At 41.0% G+C, this 23,529-nt stretch overlaps 1 long non-coding RNA gene and 1 pseudogene across 1 annotated transcript; one reads left to right on the top strand and one right to left on the bottom strand.

The window, feature by feature from the left end:
* The first annotated feature begins 913 nt into the window (after nucleotides 1–913).
* LOC148162169 (uncharacterized) lies at nucleotides 914–4,339 on the top strand. Its single transcript, XR_015767109.1, has 3 exons — nucleotides 914–1,280; nucleotides 3,087–3,456; nucleotides 3,746–4,339. It is a non-coding gene; the product is annotated as an uncharacterized LOC148162169 (long non-coding RNA).
* An 8,011-nt stretch (nucleotides 4,340–12,350) lies between these two features.
* Nucleotides 12,351–13,466, bottom strand: LOC114214199 (actin, cytoplasmic 2 pseudogene; annotated as a pseudogene).
* Between the last annotated feature and the right edge of the window lie 10,063 nt (nucleotides 13,467–23,529).

The following is a 23,529-nucleotide window of genomic DNA, read 5'->3' as shown; positions in this document are numbered from 1 at the left end:
CGACTTTCTTGAAGTTATTCTAAACACTCAGTTCCTTGTTAGCTCTGGAAGGATAATGTTACCCTGGGCACTGCTGTGCTTCAGGCTGTGGCCTCCCTGCCTCCCTGGGGCTCCCAGCTCAGCAGCCAACCTGTGGGGTAACTGTCCCCTCTACTTGGGGGGCAGTGATAGGAACAAACCAGGAATGAGGCCCACAGGGGGGATGGCTGTTGGAAGAGGAAAGTAAGCAAAGCAAGAAACCTTAACTACAACATCCACTTTTTGTTCTTCTTCAAGAAACCAGCCAGGCAGAATTGACACGCTGGGAACGTATGTGTCCCCAGTTTCTTTTCATCGTCACGAGTTTCTATGTTGCACTCCATCTCCGGATGCTTCCCTCTGGTTCTGTTCTTCTAAAGGGAAGCAAATCTGTCCTAGTGGGTCTACCCTCCAGCTGAGGAGCAGAGCCCAGGCCCAAGTCTCAAGTTTGAGCAGAAAAGCGCTATTGACCCCTGTTTTTGTAAAACTCAGCGTCCAGGAGGCTCTTAGCCAAATTACACAGTAGGCACTTTGTTGTTGGCTTCGCCTTCCGCCGGCCGTCTCCTGCCCAGCCTGTTCTCTACCAAAGCTATCATGATGCGATGTCACTTACCACGACATCTGGGAAATTCATTCTGAAGAATTATGGATTTCATGTGTTGCCTCTCTCAGGAGCACTTATGTTTTAAAAGAGAACTCTTGAGACAATAATGCTTAAATCAAAGGACTCCATCTCTAAATGACTTCACGATAGCTGGGTTTGTGGGGAAGGGGAGGCCTCAGGACTTTTCCTGGCCCCCTGGTGGCCGTCACGTCTCAGTGGGTTCTCCGGATGTAGATGACACAGCATGACTCTAGTTTTCAAAAGACTGTTCTTTTTCTGAAGAGGAACAGAAAGGTGGAACTCCTATAATTTGGTCAGAACAAAATGGGGAAGCTGTAAGAGCAGGTGGCTGCAAAGCCCAGGAAGATGTGTTCAAAAGCTGCTCTCCCAGGCACAGAGCTCGTGCTCAGAGCTAGAGGGCTCCAGGAAAGCTGGAGGAGCACAGGGTCACGCAGGGATTCTGAGACACAGTGGAAGCAACACCACCTTGGCAGGGATGAAACCAGCTCTCTGACTGCTCGGCTCTGCCACCTTGCCAGTTGAGCAACGAGCAGCCCCTAACCTTTCCAGAGCTCATTCTCTTCAATGAAAATGCTCCAGGCAGGAAAAATACACACTGAGATGTTGACCATGGTCCACTCTGGGTGTGCAATTACAGGTAAAGTTGGTTTCTTCTCAACACCTATATCAAGGGTTAATTAGAGATGCAGAACCTCTAAGAATGACACAGAGTTAGGGGTTTATTATAGGGATTTGATGTAATGTGATTGTGGGAGCTGGTTAAACAGCTTGTGTGCTCTTGCTGCTTATGTTTTTGGTGCTGGACCTGAAATCAGGAGGGTAGGTAGTCAGGAAGAATAAAGAGACATGAAATATGGGGGAGTGAGGGCAAACTGGAAATTGCAAGAAAAATGTGACACCCACAAGGTGACGTGGATCCTGCATCAGTCTCTCACTGCCTTCACAACCTCCACCTTCAGTGACGTCAGGGACTTGCAAAGGAGCTGGGTCCTTTGGCATGGAGCTAAACACATATTTGACCCAAGAGTTGAACAAGTTGAAGGATGAGATCTGGTGGGGAGTGTGGGTCCAACTGCCCTCCCATGCCAACAAGGTGGGCCAGCAGATCTAAGACAATGTGTGTGAGTTGCAATAGTGCCTGCCTCTATACAGACATTCTGAGCATAAACATGACTGCTTCACGTCTACCCTTCAAGTTTTATGCAAATTTTCTTGTGGCCAACTCTAGCCCAGAACCAGACAAGGAAAAAAAAATTCTGAAAAACATAGTTCTAGGTTAGCTAAGTTGACATAGTACAAAGCCATCATGATTCCTTTCTGTATTTGCCAAACCTTCTTCAATTAGCAGGTATTGCTTTAGTAACCGGGAAAAACAAAACTTTAAGAAGTCCCTAGAATATCCAAATGGCTAATAAATACTCAATTCACTAATCAACAGGACAATGCAAATTAAAAGCACAATAGGATATCCCTACACATCACACCAGAATGGCTAAAATAAAAAAGACTGACAACACTACCTGTTGGTGAGGATATGGAGCAACTGGAACTCTCACACATTGCTAGTGGGAGTGTAAATTGATTAGAACCACCTTGGAAAAATATCTGATAATATCTGTCGAAGTCAAACATATGCATACCTTACGATAAGCAGTCACATTTCTAGAAAAACATATGTTCACTAAAAGATATGTACAAGAATGCTCATAGTGCCATTATTTATAATAGCTAAAAGCCAGAAACAATTCAAATGTCCACCAACAATAGAAGGGATAAATAAATCATGGTGAATTCATATAATGGAGTCCTACACAGCAACGGGAAAAAATAGTCTATAACTACATACTATAGTTAGGGTGAATATCACATATATAATGTTAAGTGGAAGAAGACAGAAAGGGATACATATTTATAATTCCATTTATGTCAAGTTCAAAAACAGGAAAAAATTAATCTATGCTTTTAACTCACAAATAGGAATTACCCTTGAGAGACTAGTGACAGGAAGGGGTCAAGGGAGGGCTTCTGGTATGCTAGTGACATTCTCTTTCTTCATTTAGGTTTTGGTTATATGAAGGTGTTTGCTGTTTGAAAATTTATAGAGCTGTATAGTTATGATTTGTGTACTTTTCTGTATATGTTATACTTCCACAAAAAGTTAGCAAAAAGAAAAAAATTGGTAATCTTGGTTTAGGAAACTAGTGATAACTACTCTCATTATATCACAAATTGAGGGGATTCAAATGCAATAATGTGGATTACAGTGCTTGGGGGGGGGGAAAAACCCTGGGGAATACATAGACATAGGAATAAGGAGAGAGAATATTTAACCTGGGTTGGTATCTTCTTTTTAATCATGGTAAAATACATGTAACATATAATTTACTACTTAATGCTTTTGGTTTTCTTTTTAAGAGAATATGTGTGGTTGTATGCATTGCAGGGAAGGTGCTGGTTAGTGAGAAGTGAGAAGGAAAGACAGGTTTCCTGTGTCCCTGATCAGCTTCTGTCATGCTGCCTTCATTCACTCTGCTTGCTCAGCTAAGATCTCATGACCAAGCAGGGTAATTCACTGCCTCTTGGAGTCAGTCCTTTCATTGCCTGTGGGTGATTCTCCAGCCCCCTGAAGTCAGGTGAGATCTGATGACAGGAGCTCCTATGAGCTCTAGAAGTGTCACTGAATCTAGATCCCACTCTGTTCCCTCACTACCACAACACACACATTCAGCCTTGCCTGTGACTATCTCTACTCCTGAAGCTCTTCTTTTCATCAGCAGCCATGGGAAAGACCAGGATTACAAATTCAGTAAGAGGTTTGTTTGTTTGTTTGTTTGTTTGTTTGTTTGTTTGAGGGAGACGGGGAAAGGGGCAGAGGGAGAGGGAGAGAGAGAATCTCAAGCAAGCTCCGTGCCCTGCGCCGAGCCCAAAGTGGGGCTTGACCTCACAACCCTGATACCATGACCTGAGCCGAAATCAAGAGTCAGGTGCTTAACCAACTGAGCTACCCAGGCACCTTCAGCAAGGGTTTTAAAGGGCAGTCCCAGGACAGCAGTAGTGACATCAGTTTTGCTCTCCAGAGTGTTAACATGTCTGCATTTCTAGGCTCACTTGGGCAGTTGGTTCTTTATTTGGCTCCAACACCAACACCAGCGCCATCTGGAGAAGGAAGGAACTCATAGCTCTTAAATACCTACACTGGAGCGGAAGCCAAGGATCACCGAGAAACCTGTCCCTGATAATGCCAGTGGTGAGAAATAATTGAGTACCTACTGTGTGCTTGGCATGATGCTCCCAGCAAGACACCCACGCCTCTTGGAGACCAGCAGAGGGCTCAGGACTCAGCCAAGTGCAGATTCCCTGAGCTATAGCTTTTTAAGGGGAAGAGAAATCTGGATAAATTACAATGGGTGACTCATTCTCCCTCTTCCTGGAAGCCCAGTCAACCCCAGATTTTATTGTCCTAAAATCAGGTTAAAATAAACACCACAAACATTTATGCAAAGAGTGGTCTGGAAAGATAATACAGTAGTTATCTTTGAGTGGTGGATTAAGGTTGATATTTCCCTCTTTCTTGTACTCTTTAAGGCAGACTGTATAATAAACACATGGCCTTTGGAAAGCAAGCACTTGGGTTCAAATCTCAACTTTGCTGTGTACTGGCTAGGTGACTTCGGGCAACTTACTTCACCTGTATGAACTTTCATCTTATTATCTGTAAATGGGGATGATAACAAACCTACCTGAGTAAAATGATGCACATTAAGTGCTTTCATATGGTGTCTTATGCAAAGAAAATACTCCATGAACAGGTGCAGTTATTGTTATATTTCTCTATTGTTTGATATTTTTCAACAAACACATTTTTAAAATAAAAATAATAAAGATTAAAAAAAAAAAAACACAAGGACAGCCCTGAAAGGGAAGAGAGTTTGTAAGACGGCATGTGGAACCTTAGGGGGTGTGGGTAAAAGTGGGGAGGGGCTTAGCCATGGAGCTGGAGTTAGGGGTTGAATTGGACTGTGAGCCTTTCTTTTTTGGCCTCCAGCTGAGGAGCCACCTCTTTCTGCTCTGGGTCACTGCCCCTGGCACCCTAAGCTCAGACAGAAGAACAATTGCCCCAGTTAGCTCTCCTCTGGCAACATCTCTGATTCTAGACAATCCCAGTGCATACTGGCTACCAGAGGGTTTCTTTTTTTTTTTTTTAAAGATTTTATTTATTTATTTGAGAGAGAGAGAATGAGAGATAGAGAGCACAAGAGGGAAGAGGGTCAGAGGGAGAAGCAGACTCCCCGCCGAGCAGGGAGCCCGATGCGGGACTCGATCCCGGGACTTCAGGACCATGACCTGAGCCGAAGGCAGTCGCTTAACCGACTGAGCCACCCAGGTGCCCTACCAGAGGGTTTCTTGCCATGATGTGGGTACAGGGTGACCTGACCGGCTCAGCACAAAACTCCTATCATTTCATCTCCTGTTCTGATATGCTGTGTCTGTGAGTACTGCTTTAAAAACCTCTAAAGGTTGGCCCCCTGAAATCACACCTCTCTAGTCCCTGGTGCTGGTGATTCATTTCACATTTGAGAAGACATTCGCTATGTCATCATCAAGAGAGCTCTAGAAAAGGGACGTAGTCCTTAGAGGTGGCATCCTCCCTCCCTTCTCTGGGGTGGTTCTTTTTCCTTTAAGTGGATGCTTGCTCTGGCTCTCCATGCCTGGGCCTGGCACTCAGCACAAACTGTGGGTTTTGCCTTTTGTCACACTGAGCATGCCTCCTGCAATCGAGGCTGGGGCACACATTCTCCCATATTTGGGAGTAAGCTGGAGACTTGGCGGCATGTGGGTTTCTGTTTAAAATTCCAAAGCCAGCGGGGTGTATATTATCCATTTCCTCAAATCCAACATGCTGTAAAGCATGAGTCAGAGTCAGATAAGCTCCTTCCCAGGGGAAGTTGTGTCAGTTGGTTAGTGAATGTAATTAAACAAGGATAATGTTCACTGGCATTAGCTGCAGATTAATGCAGAGGAAAACAAAATCTCCATCTTGAGCATACAATCTTCCTGCCAAGATAGGACAAGTTCTCCAAGTGTCAGTGGTCAGAGAAGGCAGTCCAAACTTAGGGCAATCTGAAGGGCATAGAAAGACCCCTCCATCAATTGTCTCCTTCCACATAAATGAATAATGCAGATGTCGGGACCTTTGAAGAGGAGGGATGTATATTCTGATTATTTTTAAGGTATTTTGTGAGGAGGGTTACATGTTAGCCAGTCTCAGTGAGGGTTATTTTATCTGCTTTAATCCATCATCATCACTCAGGGCCAGGTGGTTGAAAGCTGACTCTGAGGGAATGGAACATGGGACAGATAAAATTTGATAAGCACTGGGAATGATATTCAGCTTATTGTGCTTTGCATACCAATGGGTCTTTTGGGAGGGAAGTTAGGAAATGAGGGGTGTGTCTAGAGGACATTGGAAACCCATGGTTTCTATTGCACACTTTTGCCTAGACAAGCCCTTTTCGAAAACATGGAAATCACAGAATAGAAAGTCAGTTCTGGAAAGGCTGTTGGAGGTCATTTAGTCCAACCCCTCTTCGAAGAAGAACAAATTGAGGTCCCCCCAGAGAGGTTAAGTCATTTGTCCAAGTTCACCGAGCAAGTTAGTGGCAGAGTTGAGACTTAATTCTCCTCTTTTCATCTCTCTACCAAGCTGCTCCGGGAACCGTAAGAGCTAACACTCAGGCTGACCTCACTGGCCATCCTGCAAATATCCACTTGGTCCTGCCTTTTCCAAATATAACCTCTGCACAGGGGAGGAGAAGCAATGCTAAACCTTATCTGAGAAACTAATGCATCCTGCCACTAAGGTCCCTCCTGCCTTGAACAGCATAAATAATTCCAAAATGTATTTTTTCTTCGTTCCAGTAACAAGTGTGCTACATTTCATACAACTGAGAAACAAAGCTTACTGTTAACTAGAACAGGCTCTGGGGTTAAAGAAAAAGGGATTCGTGAATGTTCTTTTAGCTATCTGATGAAGCATTCCCTCCCCCACCCTCCCCCACCTTCCACTTGACCAAAGTCAGTGATCAAGTATACTTAGAAATATGTTTGATCACGGGGTGCCTGGGTGGCCCTGTTGGTTAAGTGGCCGACTCTTGATTTCAGCTCAGTTCATGATCTCAGGGTCCTGGGATTGAGCCCTGCGTCGGGCTCTGCCCTGGGCAGGGGAGTCGGCTTCAGGATTCTTTCTCCTTCTGCCCCTCCCCCTGCTTGCTTGCTTGCAAGCGCTCGTGTTCTCTCTCTCTTCTCTCTCAAACAAACAAATAAATCTTCAAAAAAAAAAAAAAGAAAGAAAGAAAGAAAGAAAAAGAAATATACTTGATTTTTTTTTTCATTTCTCTGTGTTTCAGTGTTTTCAAGTGCCCCTTCTGATGTAGGTCAAAGCATTTTGTTTTTCTTAAATGTGATATTGAAGTGTTTCTGCCCAGATAGCATGGAAAAGACTTTTCCAAATAAGGAAGTTTTGCTGCAGTGTGTGGGACTCAAGCAGCAGCCGCTGCTGCCATCCTAACTTAGTCAAATACAGTAGCTCCACTTTCCACGAAGCCAGGAAGCATTTAGGGACCCATTAGCCTTTTGCACAGCTGAACCATTGGGGTTGGGGGGTGCTGCCAGCAGGTGGTTGTGGCAATCAGGGACACTACACGGAAAAAAAAATTGTAGAGAAGGCAAAATTTGGTTTCAGCACACGCCTGCTCTCCACATTCCCTCCTTCTCAGCCCCAGCATCCTGAAAGTGTTTATTCTCTATTCAGGACAGAAAGTGGATGCTTTGATGTTTTGCAATCAGATAGCTAGGAGTTAAAATCCCAGCTCTCCACATATAATGTGACCTTCAGTAAGTTATTTAACTTTTTTAGACTTTTCCCTTTCTTTCTCTTTCTTTCTTTCTTTTCTTTTCTTTTCTTTCTTTCTTTCTTTTCTTTTCTCTTTCTTTCTTTCTTTCTTTCTTTCTTTCTTTCTTTCTTTCTTTCTTTCTTTCTCTCTCTCTCTCTCTCTCTCTCTCTCTCTCTCTTTCTTTCTTCTTTTTTAAAGATTATTTATTTATTTAGAGACAGCATGAGTGGGGAGGGGCAGAGGGAAGAAAGAGAATCCCAAGCAGTCTCCTCACTGAGCACAGAGATGGACAAATGGCTTGATTGATCTCATGACCCTGAGATCATGACCTGAGCCTAAATCAAGAGTCAGGCACTTAACGGACTGAGTCATCCAGGTGCCCTTAGCCTCTTCCCTTTCTTTTAAAGTAAAAATGAAGGGTGCCTGGGTGGCTCAGTCGCTTAAGCATCTGCCTTCGGCTCAGGTCATGATCCCAGGGTCCTGCTCAGCAGGGAGTCAGCTTCTTCCTCTCCCTCTGCCTCTGCCCTTCTCCCTGTTTGTGCGCTTGTTCTCTCTCTCCCTAATAAATAAATGAAATCTTTAAAAAAAATAAAAATAAAGTAAAAATGATACTGCTTATCTCTTGGCATTGTCATGAGCAGTAAATAACCTAATAAATATGCAGTAAATAACCTAATAATGTAATACATACTAATGTCCCAATTCCCCTTCTTAGGCTCTAAAATTACTTGTTTTCCATCCTTTTTAAAGTACCTCCTCTGCTACCAGAACACCTTCATCTGTACTTAACCAAGGGTGAAGAGGAAAGTGTGATTATTAAAATAATTTGTGCTAAGGTGTGAGTGACTACAGTAAAAATTTATTAGCCCATATGAATTTCTGACTTCTGTAACCTGGGATGTTGTTGTAAGTGAAGTGAAGAATTTCCCTGCAGTAATGAAGACATATTTTCTTTTGTAATGCTCCTTCATTTATACCACTATGCCTTGCTCCACCTGCCCCTAAAGCCTACTCAGCCTTTTAGGGTGAGAAGAGCAAGTGCTCCATAAGAGTCTCTACAATTCTGGAAACTTGATAAACAGGATCTTTTTTTTCCCCCTTCTAGATAGAAGAATGCTCATCACCATATTTTCAGAAATGTTGAAAAACACATACTCTTTTAGACTGCTAAGTTCAGATCATAATATAGTGAGAATCTTTGACAGAAGTTTCTTACCTGAACAGTAGGGCCTGTTCCCACGGTCATACCCAAACAGAACAACAATTAACCCAAGACCAAATAGATCTTAAGATAGCCTTGATGTAAAATGGTGCAGCCACTTTGGAAAAACAATCTGGCAGTTTCTCAGAAGGTTAAACATATGGCCCAGTAATTCCACTCCAGGTATACACCCCAATATAAATGAAAATATATATTTACACAAAAACTTGCACATGAATGTTCATAGCAACATTATTCACAATAGCTAAGAAGTAGAAACAACCCAAATGTCCATTAACTAATGAATGGATAAACAAAACATGGCACATCTGTACAATGGAATATTATTCAGCCATAAAAAGAAAGGAAGTACTGATACAAGCTGCAACATGGATGAACTCTGAAAACATTATGATAAATGAAAAAAGTCTGACACAAAAGGCCACATATTGTATGATGCCATTTATATGAAATTTCCAGAATAGGCAAATTCATAGAGACAGAAAAAAGATTAGTAGTTGCCTAGGGTGGGAGAAAAGAGGAGTTCTTATTCATTTGTTTTGTTTTGTTTCTATGATTCTTTTAATTATTTTAACAATTTTATTTATTTATTTATTTGAGAGAGAGATTGAGCTCATGGGGGGAGGGGGGCAGGGAAGGGAGGGGCAGAGGGAGAAAGAGAATCTATTTTTTTTTTTAAGGATTTAATTTATTTATTTGACAGAGACACAGCGAGAGGGGGAACACAAGCAGGGGGAGTGGGGGAGGGAGAAGCAGGCTTCCCGCTGAGCGAGGAGCCTGATGTGGGGCTTGATCCCAGGACCTTGGGACCATGACTGGAGCTGAAGGCAGGTGCTTAATGACTGAGCCACCCAGGTGCCCCGAGGGAGAAAGAGAATCTTAAGCAGGCTTCACGCCCAGGGTGGAGCCTGATGAGGAGCCTGATGAGGAGCCTGATGAGGAGCTCGAGCTCACAATCCTGAGATCCTGGCCTGAGCTGAAATCAAGAGCCAGAGCCAGTGCTTAACAGACTGAGCCCCCTTGGTGCCCATTTTAATAATTTTAGATGCTAGAAAATTCTGTATCTTCTTAATTCCAATCTTTTGAGTTATAAAATATAAATTTCCCAAATTAAAAAAACATTAAAATCCTTAATTTTGAGATAAGACAAAACACAATTACAAAATTTAAAAACTAGACCACTATGTACAGTTTGAGCTTTCCTTCTAATCTGTCTCTTTTGCTTTAGTCGGATAAATTTAAATACATTTTTGGTAAGCTTTGTGGTCATTATATAAAAAGGAGTGTTGTTAATGCGTATGGAGTTCTTATTTAGAGTGATGAAAATGTAAAATTCATGTGGTAAGGATTGCACAACTCTGTGAATATATTAAAAATCAATGAATTGTACATTTTAAATGGGTAAATTGCACAGTATATAAACTATATCTCAACAAAGCTGTTATACACACACACAGAGAGAGAGAGAGAGAGAGAGATAGCCTCAAGAAAAGTACTTGTTACCTTGTAGGTACTTACAGGTTGGTTGGCTAAAGGCTATAGGACTCCTGAGGTCTAGAAAATGGCCCTGGTATCCATTTGGAGATCCTAGTGAGTGGCCACTAGTTGAGTCCAAGCATTGGTGGGAGGAGCTGGGTTGAGAACCTCATAAACTCCTCATTTTGCATGCCGGACCTTTTGATCAGAAACATAAATAAAACAACAATAAACAGGCCAGAAAATGGCTTCTAGAATACATCTAAACAGTTATTTCTAGTATTGCTGCTGTTTTCTCTTAAAAATCAAATTTCTCTTTAGGCCCTATAAATAGAACAAGACTTATTAGAGGGATATCATTATTTAAGATTGGAGTCACAAGAGAACTCATATAGTTACCAATTCCACAGGCAATGAATTAAAATGGAATGCTCAAATCAACCGAAGGGAAATGAGACAGGATCTTGGGAAAGATGCTAGATTATTAACAGAGTTCTTTTACACTAAAACAAAAAGGCTTAGGGGTCAACATGAAATTTAGTTGTAATTGGTTTGCTTCAAAGATCTAAATGACCAATGGAATATTAAAAGGAACTCTTTGTAGATTAGGAAATTTAATACTGCTAGTAGGTGTTTCAGGATCAATTTTGGTAAAAATGGTCCCATGACTTCATGAATTTTTGTGCCCAGGAAATTTATAAAATGGAAACAAATAAATAAAGCATAATTCAGACCTTGTCAGCAACCTCCATTTTCTCTGAAACACTGAGAGAGCAGGGTGAAATTTTCCAGCTCAAAGCATGATTTGATAATTTAAGAATGCATTTAAATTAGTAAACGCTTAAAATTAAGGTTGATTCCATACATTTAAAAATTGTTTTGGAATTTCAAAAGCAATGCATGCTCATTATAAAAATATATATAAATATATATAAATTTAAAAATATAATAATGCAGGGGCACCTGGGTGGCACAGTTAGTTAAGCAACTGAATCTTGGTTTCAGCTCAGGTCCTGATCTCAGGGTCGTAAGATCAAGCTCCATCTCAGCTCCATGCTCTGCTTAAGTTTCTCTCTCCTTCTCTCTCTGCCCCTCCTGCTGCTTTCTCTAAAATAAATAAATAAATAAATCTTTTTTAAAAATGTAAGAATGCAGCAGTATATAAATTATTACTAATAATTACTAACAATTAATACATGCTTACAAAGTGCCCAGCACTAGGTTTAGAGGTATCCGATTTAATCCTCACAATCACCTGATAAGGTAGTTATGATATTTTCCTACACTTTGCAGACAAGGAAGGTGAGGTTCAGAGAGGTTAAGTAACTTGCTTAAGGTCACATACCTTGTGAATGGTAGAATCAGTATTTGATTTTTTTTTTTTTTTTTTACTGCAGCACTTTATTTTCCTCACACATTAAGGCGTTGCTGGGGCCTAATGTTCTCACATGACGGTAGAAAACCAAAATTTGTTGATGTCTCTTAAATAATTGAGAATTGTGTATAAAAACCTTACATAAATTAAAAGGATGAATAAATTTACAGTTGGAAATACAAACCATTTTCCAGCTCAAGGCAACTAACAATCCACTGTGCTTTGGCAGGAAAACATCTGGTAAGAAAGGAGAGTGGGTTTACCTAAGGCTCTCACCTTCCCAACCCTGTCAGACTGGCAAGACAGAAATGACAACTATTTCAGGACTCTTGCCAGCCTCTAAAGAAATCCTGAAATAGGCAGCTCTTACATATTAATACCCTGCACAGATCAAGAACCTCATGGTCTTACAGATTCTCAAGTCAATGGATTTCTCTTCCATAAACATGTTCTCAACCTCAGGACAAAGTGACTGAGCACATGTGCTAAGGGTTTAAATCAAAGATATGTACAGGGTATTAAACATACCAATGGAATAGTTAACTTGGATACAAGATCAAGATCAGCAACAAGTTCTACAATCCAGTGCTGATATCAGATACAAGCTTCAGGGACAAATTTCTTCTCAAAGGCTGATTCCAGTGTCCTGAGTCTAGTATGAGGTGTATACATTTGCCAGGGCAAATTTATACTCCAGAGTTTATTCATGCAGCAAATGCTACACAGCTGCTCGCAGTCCATTTAGAAGCATTCCTGGTGGATGATGGAGGGGCCCAACTCATCATACTCGGGCTTGCTGATCCACATCTGCTGGAAGGTGGACAGTGAGGCTAGCATGGAGCCCCCGATCCACATGGAGTACTTGAGTTCAGGAGGAGAGATGATCTTGATCTTCACCATGCTGGGCGCCAGAGCTGTGATATCCCTCTGCATCCTGTCTGCGATTCTGGGGTACACGGTGGTCCCGCCAGACAGCACTGTGTTAGCGTAGAGGTCCTTCCGGATGTTGACATCACACTTCATGATGGAGTTGAAGGTGGTTTTGTGGATGTCACAGGACTTCAATACCCAGGAAGCAAGGCTGGAAGAGCACCTTGGGACTGTGGAACCCCTCGTTGCCACTGGTGATCACCCGCCCATCTGGCAGCTCATAGCTCTTCTCCAGGAAGGAGGAGGACGAGGTGATGGCCATCTCCTGCTTGAAATCCAAAGCGATGTAGCAGAGCTTCTCCTTGATGTCATGCACGATTTCCCACTCAGCGGTGGTGGTGAAGCTGTGTCCACCCTCCGTGAGGATCTTCAGGAGGTAGTTCATCAGGTCCTGTCCAGTCAGGTCCAGACACAGGATGGCATGGGGCAAGGCATGCCCCTCGTAGATGGGCACAGTATGGGTGACCCCATCCTCAGAATCCATGACAATATCAGTGGTGTGGCCAGAAGCATATAGGGACAGCACAGCCTGGATGGCCACATACATGGCTGGAGTGTTGAAGGTCTCTGTGATCTGAGTCATCTCATGGTTGGCCTTGGGGTTCGGGGGGCCTCAGTCAGCAGCACGGGGTGCTCCTCGGGGACCATGCTCAGAAGGTGTGGTGCCAGATTTTCTCCATGTCGTCCCCGTTGGTGATAATGCTGTGTTTGATGGGGTTCTTGGGGGTCAGGATGCCCCACTTGCTCTGGGTCTCATCACCCACGTAGGGATCCTTTTGGCCCATGCCCACCATATAACACCCTGATGCCGGGGCTGCCAGATGATGGACAGGAACATGGCTTGGGGGGGGTGTCATCCCCTGCAAAGTCCGCCTTGTACCTGCCAGAGCCATTGTCAATGACAAGCGCTGGGATCTCCTTTTCCATTGAGGTCGGTGAAGGTGGTGGGAGAACGTGGAGTGCGGGAGAACACAGAGCACCGGCTGGCTGCCACGAGTGAGCTAGAATCAGGATTTTAAAAACCATGCAGTTGCATTCAACGTCTAAGCTCTTAAACTCCTTTATCCTTTAAGTAAAGGTCCCATCAACTTCTCTAATCGTCTTCCCCCAAATTAACTATTATTTACTGTTCATTGTAGATTAGAAAGGTAAAGTTTAATAACTGGAAAATCACCATTAGCTTTCTCATGAAAATATCAGTGAATCAGATATATTATAAAAGATATGAAATTAATTATATGTATACCTGTAATTAAATATAATTAATCACATAAAATTAATTATATATAATTAATATATTATAAAATATATTTAAATATTCATGGCCCCAGATGTCAACCCAAGAGAAATGAAAACTCATGTCTACATAAAAACATGTGTGTGAATAGCAACATTATTCATAATAGCCAAAAAGTGGAAACAATTCAAATGTCCATGAACTGTTGATTGATAAGCAAAATGTGGTATACCCACACAATGGAAAACTATCAGCAATAAAAAGGAATGAAGTACTAATACATGCTATCCTATGGATGAACGTTGGAAACATGCTAATTGAAAGAAGCCAATCATAAAGGACCACATACTGTATAATTTAATTCCACTTACGAGAATTCTCCAGAATAGGTAAATCAATAGAGACAGAATATACATTAGTGGTATCTAGGCCTGGGGTTAGAGGTGTGTAATAGGAAGTGACTGAGAAAAGGTAGGTTTCTTTTGGGGATGATGAACATATTCTAAAATTGATTGTGGTGATGGTTTCACAACTCTGTAAACATATTAAAAACCATTGAGCTGTATACTTTAAATGTATGAATTTTATAGCATTTAAAGTAATTCTCATTACAGCTGCTGAAACTTCATGACAATGAAAGGACGTTATGATCAAAATCCATTGGGTTATTTCAATCTGTTCTTGAAATCTAAAGAATTAATAAAAATATAATCAAGAACACCTTCATAAATCAAGGTAGGTAGTGTGCTGCTCAGATGTGACAAGGTTTTGATGAGAAGAGAAAGCAGATGTTTTAAAACCACAAGAAACAACCACAAAGTTACATAAATGGTCAGAAAAAAAGGAAGAATGAAAACTTATACAAGAATCTGTAACACGTCTCAGCTTTAGTTTAGTTTGCATTTGTTCATATTTGGATTTTATTTATTTATTTTTAAAGATTTTATTTATTTATTTGACAGAGAGAGCAAGAGAGCACAAGCAGGGGGAACGGTAGAGGGAGAGGGAGAATCAGGCTCCCCTCCAAGCAGGGAGCCTGATGTGGGGCTCAATCCCAGCACCCTGGGATCATGACCTGAGCCAAAGGCAGGCACTTAACCATCTGAGCCACCCAGGCACCCCTCATATTTGGATTTTAAAGATGACTTCTTTAACATGGTTTTATTTATTTATTTATTTATTTTTATTTTTATTTAAGATATTTTTATTTATTTGTCAGAGAGAGAGATTGAGAGAGAGAGAGAGAGAGAGAGCACAAGCAGGGGGAGCAGCAGAGGGAGAAGCAGCCTCCCCACTGAGCAGGGAGCCCCATGCAGGATTCGATCCCAGGGCCCTGGGACATGACCTGAGCCAAAGGCAGACGCTTAACCAACTGAGCCACCCAGGCGTCCCTAACATTATTTTAAAACATAACAAATTTCTGGCAAAGGAGACAGATAAACTAGCTGTGATGGCATGGTAGCTAAGCTCCAAAGATGGCCCCTGATATACTCCCTATTGTTCATGCTTTTGTATGGTCCCTTCTCATACAGAATTTGGATTGACCTCACCTTTTTTTTTTAATTAGTAATATTTTAAATTAGATTTAAAGTGTCATACAAAATTTTGTAGCTTGATGATGGGTGCGTGAACACTCATTCACTTTTTGTATCTTTGAACATTTCTCTACTTTTTTGTTTTGTTTTGTTTTAACCAATGGAATACAGTGAAAGTGACATTAGGTCAGTTCTAGACTTAAGCTTTACAAATACTTGGCGATTTTTGCTCTTGCACATTTCTTATGCAAAAGGGAGAGGGAGACAGAATCCTAAGCAGGCTCTCGTCTAGTACCGGGGCGGGGGGCCCGGTGGGGCTCGATCTCACAACCCTGGGATCAAGACCTGAGCCAAGATCAAGAGTCTGACGCTTAACCAACTGAGCTACCCAGGCACCCTGCTTTTGCACTTTTGGAGAGTCCTGAAGTGCCATGTAAAAAGTCTGGCTACCCTGCTGGAGAGATTGTAGAGACCACTTTTAGGCAACCAACTTAAACGATGGAAACCTGAGTGTGGTAGAAGGGCCCACAGTTACCCTCTAGCTGAATACAAACAGTCCTATTAGGCGACCCACCTCAAAATATCCATAAGCCTTAGCAGACCAATGGGTTACTTACACCTGGACACGGGTAACAAAAAAAGGAAAATTCCATAGTTCCCACACCTCCTCACCTTCCCTCTTAACAGCAGCGCCCCCACCACTGCCTCCTAGCAGACAGTCTCTTCTATCTCTACTGTCCAGCCCACTGCTCCCGCGCAGTGGAGTCAATAAACTTCTATCTCGGGTGAATTCTGTCATCACTCGCACTGCTGGCCTCCACCCAGTTGGGTGGCCCCATAGAGATCACATGGAGAAGTGATGAGGAGAGGCCAGGGAGAAAGGGAGAGACCCTGAGACTGCATGGAGAAAGAGGCCCAGCCATCCCAGCAGCCCATTTCTGACCTCCCCCTCTTAACCAACCTCAGCAAAATTCCAGACGTGTGGGTGTGCCATCTTGGATGTTCTGGCCTAGTGGAGACCCAAATGACTGCAGCTTCATCTGACATCACATGGAGCAGAACTCCCAACTGAGGCCGATCAATCCACAGAATCATGACAGATAATACAATAAAGCTACTGAATTTTGGAGTGTTTTGATTATGTGGTCATAAATAATTGAAATGAATATTTTTGGTTTGCATTCTTCCAATCTTTTAATCCCACAGATGTTTGTGGCTTTACTGTTCTTAGAGCTCCTTGGGGAAATAATTTCAAATTTACAAAAAAAGTGATGAAAGAGTACACAGACCTTCCATATACCCTCCATCTTGACCCTCCACTTATTATTATTTCTTAATCATTTGAGAATAAGTTGTAGACATGATGCCCTATTACCCTTTAATATTCCAGTTTGTATTTTTTGAGTGCAAGGATTCAGTGCAACAATCCAAATCAAGAAATTGATCCAATAATATCATCTAATGTATACACCCCATGTAAATCTTACCCATGGTCTCAGTAATGTCCCTTATAGGTCCAGGATTCAATTTAGAATCACATGTTGCATTGAGTCGTCATGTCTCTTTAGTCTTCTTCAATCTGGAAGTTTCTCAGTTTCTTAGTTATCTTTCACAATCTTGACAGTTTCGGAGAGCCCAAACCAATTACTTTGGAGAATGTGTCTCAATTATGGAAACTTCTCTGCTGTTTCTTTATCTTGTATGCATTTTGTCAGGAATCTCACAGAAGTATGCTGTGCTAGTCTCCAGGAATCATATGAGGAGGCACATGATGTTAATTTGTTCCATTAATGGTGATGTCAACTTTCATTACTTCGTTAAGATGGTGTCTGCCAGGTTCTCTCTTGTAACATAATTATTTATAACAAGAATCTTTGAGATCATTTGAATATCTTGTTTCTTGTCAAATTTTCACCAGTTTTAGCATTGATTAATGATTCTAATCTGAATAAATTATTATTTTGATGATTATGAAATGGGGTTTTTCTAAACTTATCATTCCTTCTAGATTTATTAGGTAGGATAGAACTTTCCTTTCTCTCCTATTAATTAATGTCAGTATGGACTCAGGATTTCTCTTTTTTTTTTCTCCAGGATTTCTCTTTTACTCATAGATTTACAATCTGTTATTATCATTATTTATTTTGATACTCACTTCGTCCCACACTTGACCAGCAGGAGCCCCTTCAAGCTGGTTACTATGTCTTACAGACATGTCCCCATCATTTTTCAAGCTTTTTTTTTTTTTTTTTACTTTCTAGTGTCATAAAATGTTCTAAATACATACAGCTTATATTTCCCCTACAGTCGGCCATTTCGGCAAGGAGAACTCGTTCCTTTTAGTGGATAATATTATCTAGAAACCAAGATCTAAATAAACTCATTGTTATCAGAATGCTATTGTTCTAGACCCTCTTAGCGAACAGAGTTAGAACACACACACACATACACACACACACACACACACACACAATTATTACTATTTTTATAGCTTTTTAAAAAAGATTTTATTTGAGAGAGGGAGAGCGCGCGAGAGAGTGCGCATGCGCACACGCATGAGTGGGGGGAGGGGCAGAGGGAGGAGCAGACTCCCTGTTGAGCAGGGAGCCAGACATGGGGCTCCATCCCAGAACTCTGGGATCATGAACTGAGCCAAAGGCAGATGCTTAACTGACTGAGCCACGCAGATGCCCTACACACAATTATATTTATCTGCCTGTGTATCTAATCAGGCCATAATACTGCTATTTCCAATTCCTGTGCAACACTCCAGGATATATTCTGGACTTCCTACCTTCCACAGTTGTAACACTTTTCTCTGATAGTGAGAAGTCTGTATTTATTTATTTGCCTAACCTGGACATGCCAACCTCCACTCCTTACTGGATACCAGTGGAAAGCTCAGTCCCAGTGAAGGGAGAGAGGAAGAGAAAAGAAAAGCCTTTTTTTTTTTTTATGTGTCAGAAACTTGAGCAACATATAGCAAACATTTATGTATATTCAACTTTTTGACCAAGCAGTTCACGGTTCACATTTTCTTAAACAGCAAAAAGGACAGGGGCACCTGAGTGGCTTAGTCGGTTAAGCATCTGACTCTTGGTTTTGGCTCAGGTCATGATCTCAGGGTCCTAAGATTGAGCCCCGTGCATGGAGCCTGCTTGAGATTCTCTCTCTTTCCCTCTGCTCCCCCCTCCTTCCCCCACGTCATGAGCTCTCTCTCAAGGAAAAAAAAAATAACAAAAAGGACAAGCAAGTTTGCTTAAAGATCCATATGTTATCATTAACAAAGACTTTAGCAAACTAGATTTTCAGTGGCATCTCAAAAAGTAATGAAAACAACGAGATTGTGAGCTAGAAGGAACTCTAATTTCTGTCTCTAAGACTCAGTGAAGCAACCTTGGGTAAATTTCCCAATTTCTCTGAAATTAAGTTTCCTCTTCTGTAAAATGGAGATGAATGAAGACATTGTTGTTTTTCAGACTAAATGAAAGAACATATTTAAAATGGATAACCTTGATAAAAACTGGATCTTGAGGGTTTTTTTAAGATTTTATTTATTTATTTGACAGAGAGAGAAACTGAGAGAAGGAAGGGTTTCATTTATTTGAGAGAGAGCACGAGCAGGGGGAGGGGCAGAAGGAGAAGCAGACTCTCCACTGAGCAGGGAGCCCAATGCAGGGCTCCATCCCAGGACCCTCAGTTCATTAACTGGAATCAGACGCTTAACTGACTGAGCCACCCAGGCGCCCCCATATGATAGTTTTTAAGACTGAATAAACCAGAATGTATTGATGCTAATTTGTTAGTTCAGGTCCTCCAAAAAGCAAATCAAGATGCTTTTGAGAGCGCCTTCGTGGCTCAGATGGTTGGGCATCTGCCTTCAGCTCAGGTCATGATCCCAGGGTCCTGGAATCGAGTCCCGCATCGGGCTCCTTGCTCAGCAGGGAGTCTGCTTCTCCTCTCCCTCTGCCTCTCACCCTGCTTGTTCTCTCTCTGTCTCTCTCACAAGTGAGTAAATAAAATCTTAAAAAAAAAAAAAGATGCTGTTGAATGGGGCGCCTAGGTGACTCAGTTAGTTAAGCAACTGCCTTTGGCTCAGGTCATAATCCCGGAGTCCCAGGATCAAGTCCCACATTGGGCTTCCTGCTCAGGGGGGAATCTGCTTCTCCCTCTGACCTTCTCTCCTCTCATGCTCTCTCTCACTCTCTCTCTCTCAAATAAATAAATAAAATCTTTAAAAAAAGAAAGATGCTATTGAATGTGCAAGACATGAAGGGAAATGCATGTGAGAGAAAATGGAGAGACAACAAAGAGAGTTTGGACAGTCATCTTCCAGACTGTGGATGAAAAAGTAAAGAAAAACTCAAGACTACAGAGGAAGGAGAATGAAACAGGTGCCCAGGAGAACAAGGGGCCCCAGAAGAAGACACAGAAATAGAAGAGAGTGCTCTTATACCTGACCACTCCCTGATTCCTTTTGTTCTCTTATGAAGCTGGGCTGTACATCTTACTCTCAGATTCTCTGAAATACTCTTCTATCTGTGCAAAACATGGCTTTTTTTGTTTAAGTTTTGATTCACCCTGACCTGCCTATAATCCCATCAAAACCTCCTCAACTCCATGCCGTGGACTCTGGCAGTGAGCCAGGGCAATTGTGAAGCTTGCGCCCCTTGTTCCCCTTCTTTTCGGGATCACTACCATGCACTGCCTATTGTCCAGTGTTTGAAAATGATTGTTTCAAATATTTTGTCTTTTTTTTAGTTTTTAGGCAAGCGGGTAAATCTGGTTCCTGTTATTCTGTCTCGGTCAAAATTGAAAGTTAATTTCCTATTTGTTTATGCCAGTCTTAGGGTTCTGTTATTTGCAGCTAAAGCATTCTTAATGGATACCTGCCTCTCTGAAATCATTTAGGTGGCTAATTTATATTCTGACTAAAACATAATCTTTACTGTTTATCAAACAAAGGCTAAAATCATTTTAAGGGGTGATATACTAAAGTAATTATCATTAAAAAAGAGATGACTATCAGCATCACTATCTTTGACATATTGAAGGTTGTAGCTAATGTGGTAAGATAAGAAAATAAAATACATAAGAATAAATATTGGAAATAAAGTGACAAATTAGATTTGATTTTTCAAATGATATGATGGCATAACAAGAAAACCCAAGAGACTCTACCAAAAATAAACCTTATTTATAACTAATAAGAGATTTTATCTTATGGTAAATTTAAAAATAACCTTTCTTTAAATTATAAATAATTTCCTGGAAAGGATAATTTAAAAAGCCATTCCAGTTATCAACAAACTATGAGTACTTAGAAATAAATTTCATAAAATAATTCACCTCTGTGTGAAAAGCACAATACATTTTATTGAAAGAACACAAAACAAAACTTTCGTAATTATTATATACAGAAATCCTTATTTGCAAATACCATTTCTAAAAATTTCTGAGAGTGGGGACTTGAAGATTTTCTCTCAAAATTTACCCTGAACTTTAGAGCAGCTAAAGTCTGATAATGGTCAATTAATTAGAAACTTGTGCCTAAATTTTGCTTTGGTGCCCAGACTTATGCTGTTTAAATTTATGTCCTTATTAGTAGCTTTTGGCACATTTGAATGATGTCTGTTACTGGTTGGCAAAATGCTAAGTTGCCAGATACTGTGCAGAATTGTATGTTATATATGCATGTTAACACATACAGTTAACAATTTCATTGGCAAAGGTGTGGATAAGATAGAAATTTGAAGATAGCAAGGAACTTTTTTTTAAATTTAAATTCAATTAATTAACATATAGTGTATTATTAGTTTCAGAGGTAGAAGTCAGTGATTCATCAGTTGTATATAACACCCAGTGCTCATTATATCATGTGCCCTCCTTAATGTCCATTACCCTCCCATCCCCCTCTCCTCCAGCAACCCTCAGTTTATTTCCTATGGTTAAGAGTCTCTTATGGTTTGGGGCACCCTAACCAACTGGGTCGCTCTGTTGGTTAAGTGTCATAGTCGGCTCAGGTCATAATCTTGGGGTCCTGGGATCGAGTCCCACGTCGGGCTCCCTGCTCAGCGGGGAGTCTGCTTCTCCCTCTCCCTCTGCCCCTTCCCTCACTTGTGCTCTCTCTTGCTCTGCTCTCTCTCAAAAAATAAATAAAATCTTTAAGAGTCTCTTATGGTTTATCTTTCTTTCTGATTATGTCTTGTTTTATTTTTCCTTCCCTTCCTCTATGCTCTTTTGTTTTGTTTCTTAAATTGCACATATCAGTGAAATCATATGATAATTGTCTTTCTTTGATTGACTTATTTCTCTTAGTATAATACCCTCTAGTTCCATCCACATCATTACAAATGGCAAGATTTCATTTTTTTTTGATGGCTGACTAGTATTCCATTGTATACATATAACACATCTTCTTTATCCATTCATCTGCTGATGGACATCTGGGCTCTTTTCCACAGTTTGGCTGTTGTGGACATTGCTGCTATTAACATTGGGGTGTATGTGTCCCTTCAGATCACTACATTTGTATCTTTGGGGTATATACCTAGTAGTGCAATTGCTGGGTCATAAGGTAGCTCTATTTTAAACTTTTTGAGGAACCTCCATAGCATTTTCCAGAGTGGTTATACCAGCTTGCATTTCCACCAGAAGTGTAAGAGGGTTCCCCTTTCTCGGCATCCTTGCCAGCATTTGTTGATTCCTGACTTGTTAATTTTAACCATTCTGACTGGTGTGAGGTGGTATCTAATTGTGTTTTGTATTTCCGGGTTGTATTTCCCTGATGCTGAGCGATGTTGGGCATTTTTTTTTTATGTGTCTATTGACCATTTGTATGTCTTTGGAGAAATGTCTGTTCATGTCTTCTGTGCATTTCTTGATTGGATTATTTGTTCTTTGGATGTTGAGTTTGTAAGTTCTTTATAGCTCTATTACAAAGCTGTCATCATCAAGACAGTATGGTACTGCCACAAAAACAGACACATAGATCAATGGAACAGAATAGAGAGCCCAGAAATGGACCCTCAACTCTATGGTCAACTAATCTTCGACAAAGCAGAAAAGAAAATCCAGTGGAAAAAAAGAGTCTCTTCAACAAATGGTGTTGGAAAAATTGGACAGCCACATGCAGAAGAATTAAACTGGAGCATTTTCTTACACCATACACAAAAATAAACTCAAAATGGATGAAAGACCTAAATGTGAGACAGTAATCTATCAAAATCCTAGAAGAGAACACAGGCAGCAACCTCTTTAACCTCAGCCACAGCAACTTCTGGCTAGCCATGTCCCCAAGGCAAGGGAAACAAAGGCAAAAATGAGCTATTGGGACTTCATCAAGATAAAAAGTTTTTGCACAACAAAGGAAACAGTCAACAAAACCAAAAGACAACCTACAGAATGGGAGAAGACTTTTGCAAATGTTTTATCAGACAAAGGGTTAGTATCCAAAATCTATAAGGAACTTCTAAATGATCTTGGCTGAAAGGGATTGGGAAGTACATGGGTGCTGTGCCATTTTACTAAATTTATAAATTTCACAATTTCTCTTAAGTGAATTTCTGAAAATCATGGCATACTTGTACCAGCCAAGGGAGTTTTCTTTATAGAAGCATAGAAATCCACACTATAGCAAATATTGTTTTTACAGATGGAGTGGATAGCTTCCTAGATTAGTGTTTATCAAATGCTAGGTCTTGGACTGATTTTGTCAGAATCACCAAGGGACCTTACTAATAATACATATTCCTTAGCTCCATCACAGACCAACTGAGTCAGATATTTTGGGAGGGCTTTAAAAGTTTGTATTTTGGGGGCACCTGGGTGGCTCAGTCGGTAAAGTGTCTGCCTTTGACTCAGGACATGATCCTAGGGTCCTAGGATCGAGCCCCATGTTGGGCTCTCTGCTTGATGGTGAGCCTTCTTCTCTCTCTCCCTCTGCCTGCTCCTCCCCCTGCTTGTGCTCTTGCTCTCTGTCAAATAAATAAAATCTTTTTTAAAAAAGTTTGTATTTTGAAAAAGCTCCCTTAGTTATTGCTGAGGTGCAGCCAAATTTTAGAACTACTGACCTAAATGACTGGAAGACTTCATGCCCCTAATGTTTTGACTGTTGTCCTATCACTATCCTGAAATTTTCATGTTACATTTAAATGTTGAAGGTTATAATTGTTGTACAAATGTTATCAATGTGTATTAACCAGTGTTTCTTCACTTG

Source organism: Eumetopias jubatus, unplaced genomic scaffold (genome assembly GCF_037043125.1).
Source record: "Eumetopias jubatus isolate StellerSeaLion01/CBP00866 unplaced genomic scaffold, mEumJub1_p1.0 scaffold_17, whole genome shotgun sequence".
Taxonomy (NCBI): Eukaryota; Metazoa; Chordata; class Mammalia; order Carnivora; family Otariidae; genus Eumetopias; species Eumetopias jubatus.
Note: the sequence above shows the minus strand (reverse complement) of the source record. Positions and strands in the feature narration are given on the sequence as shown.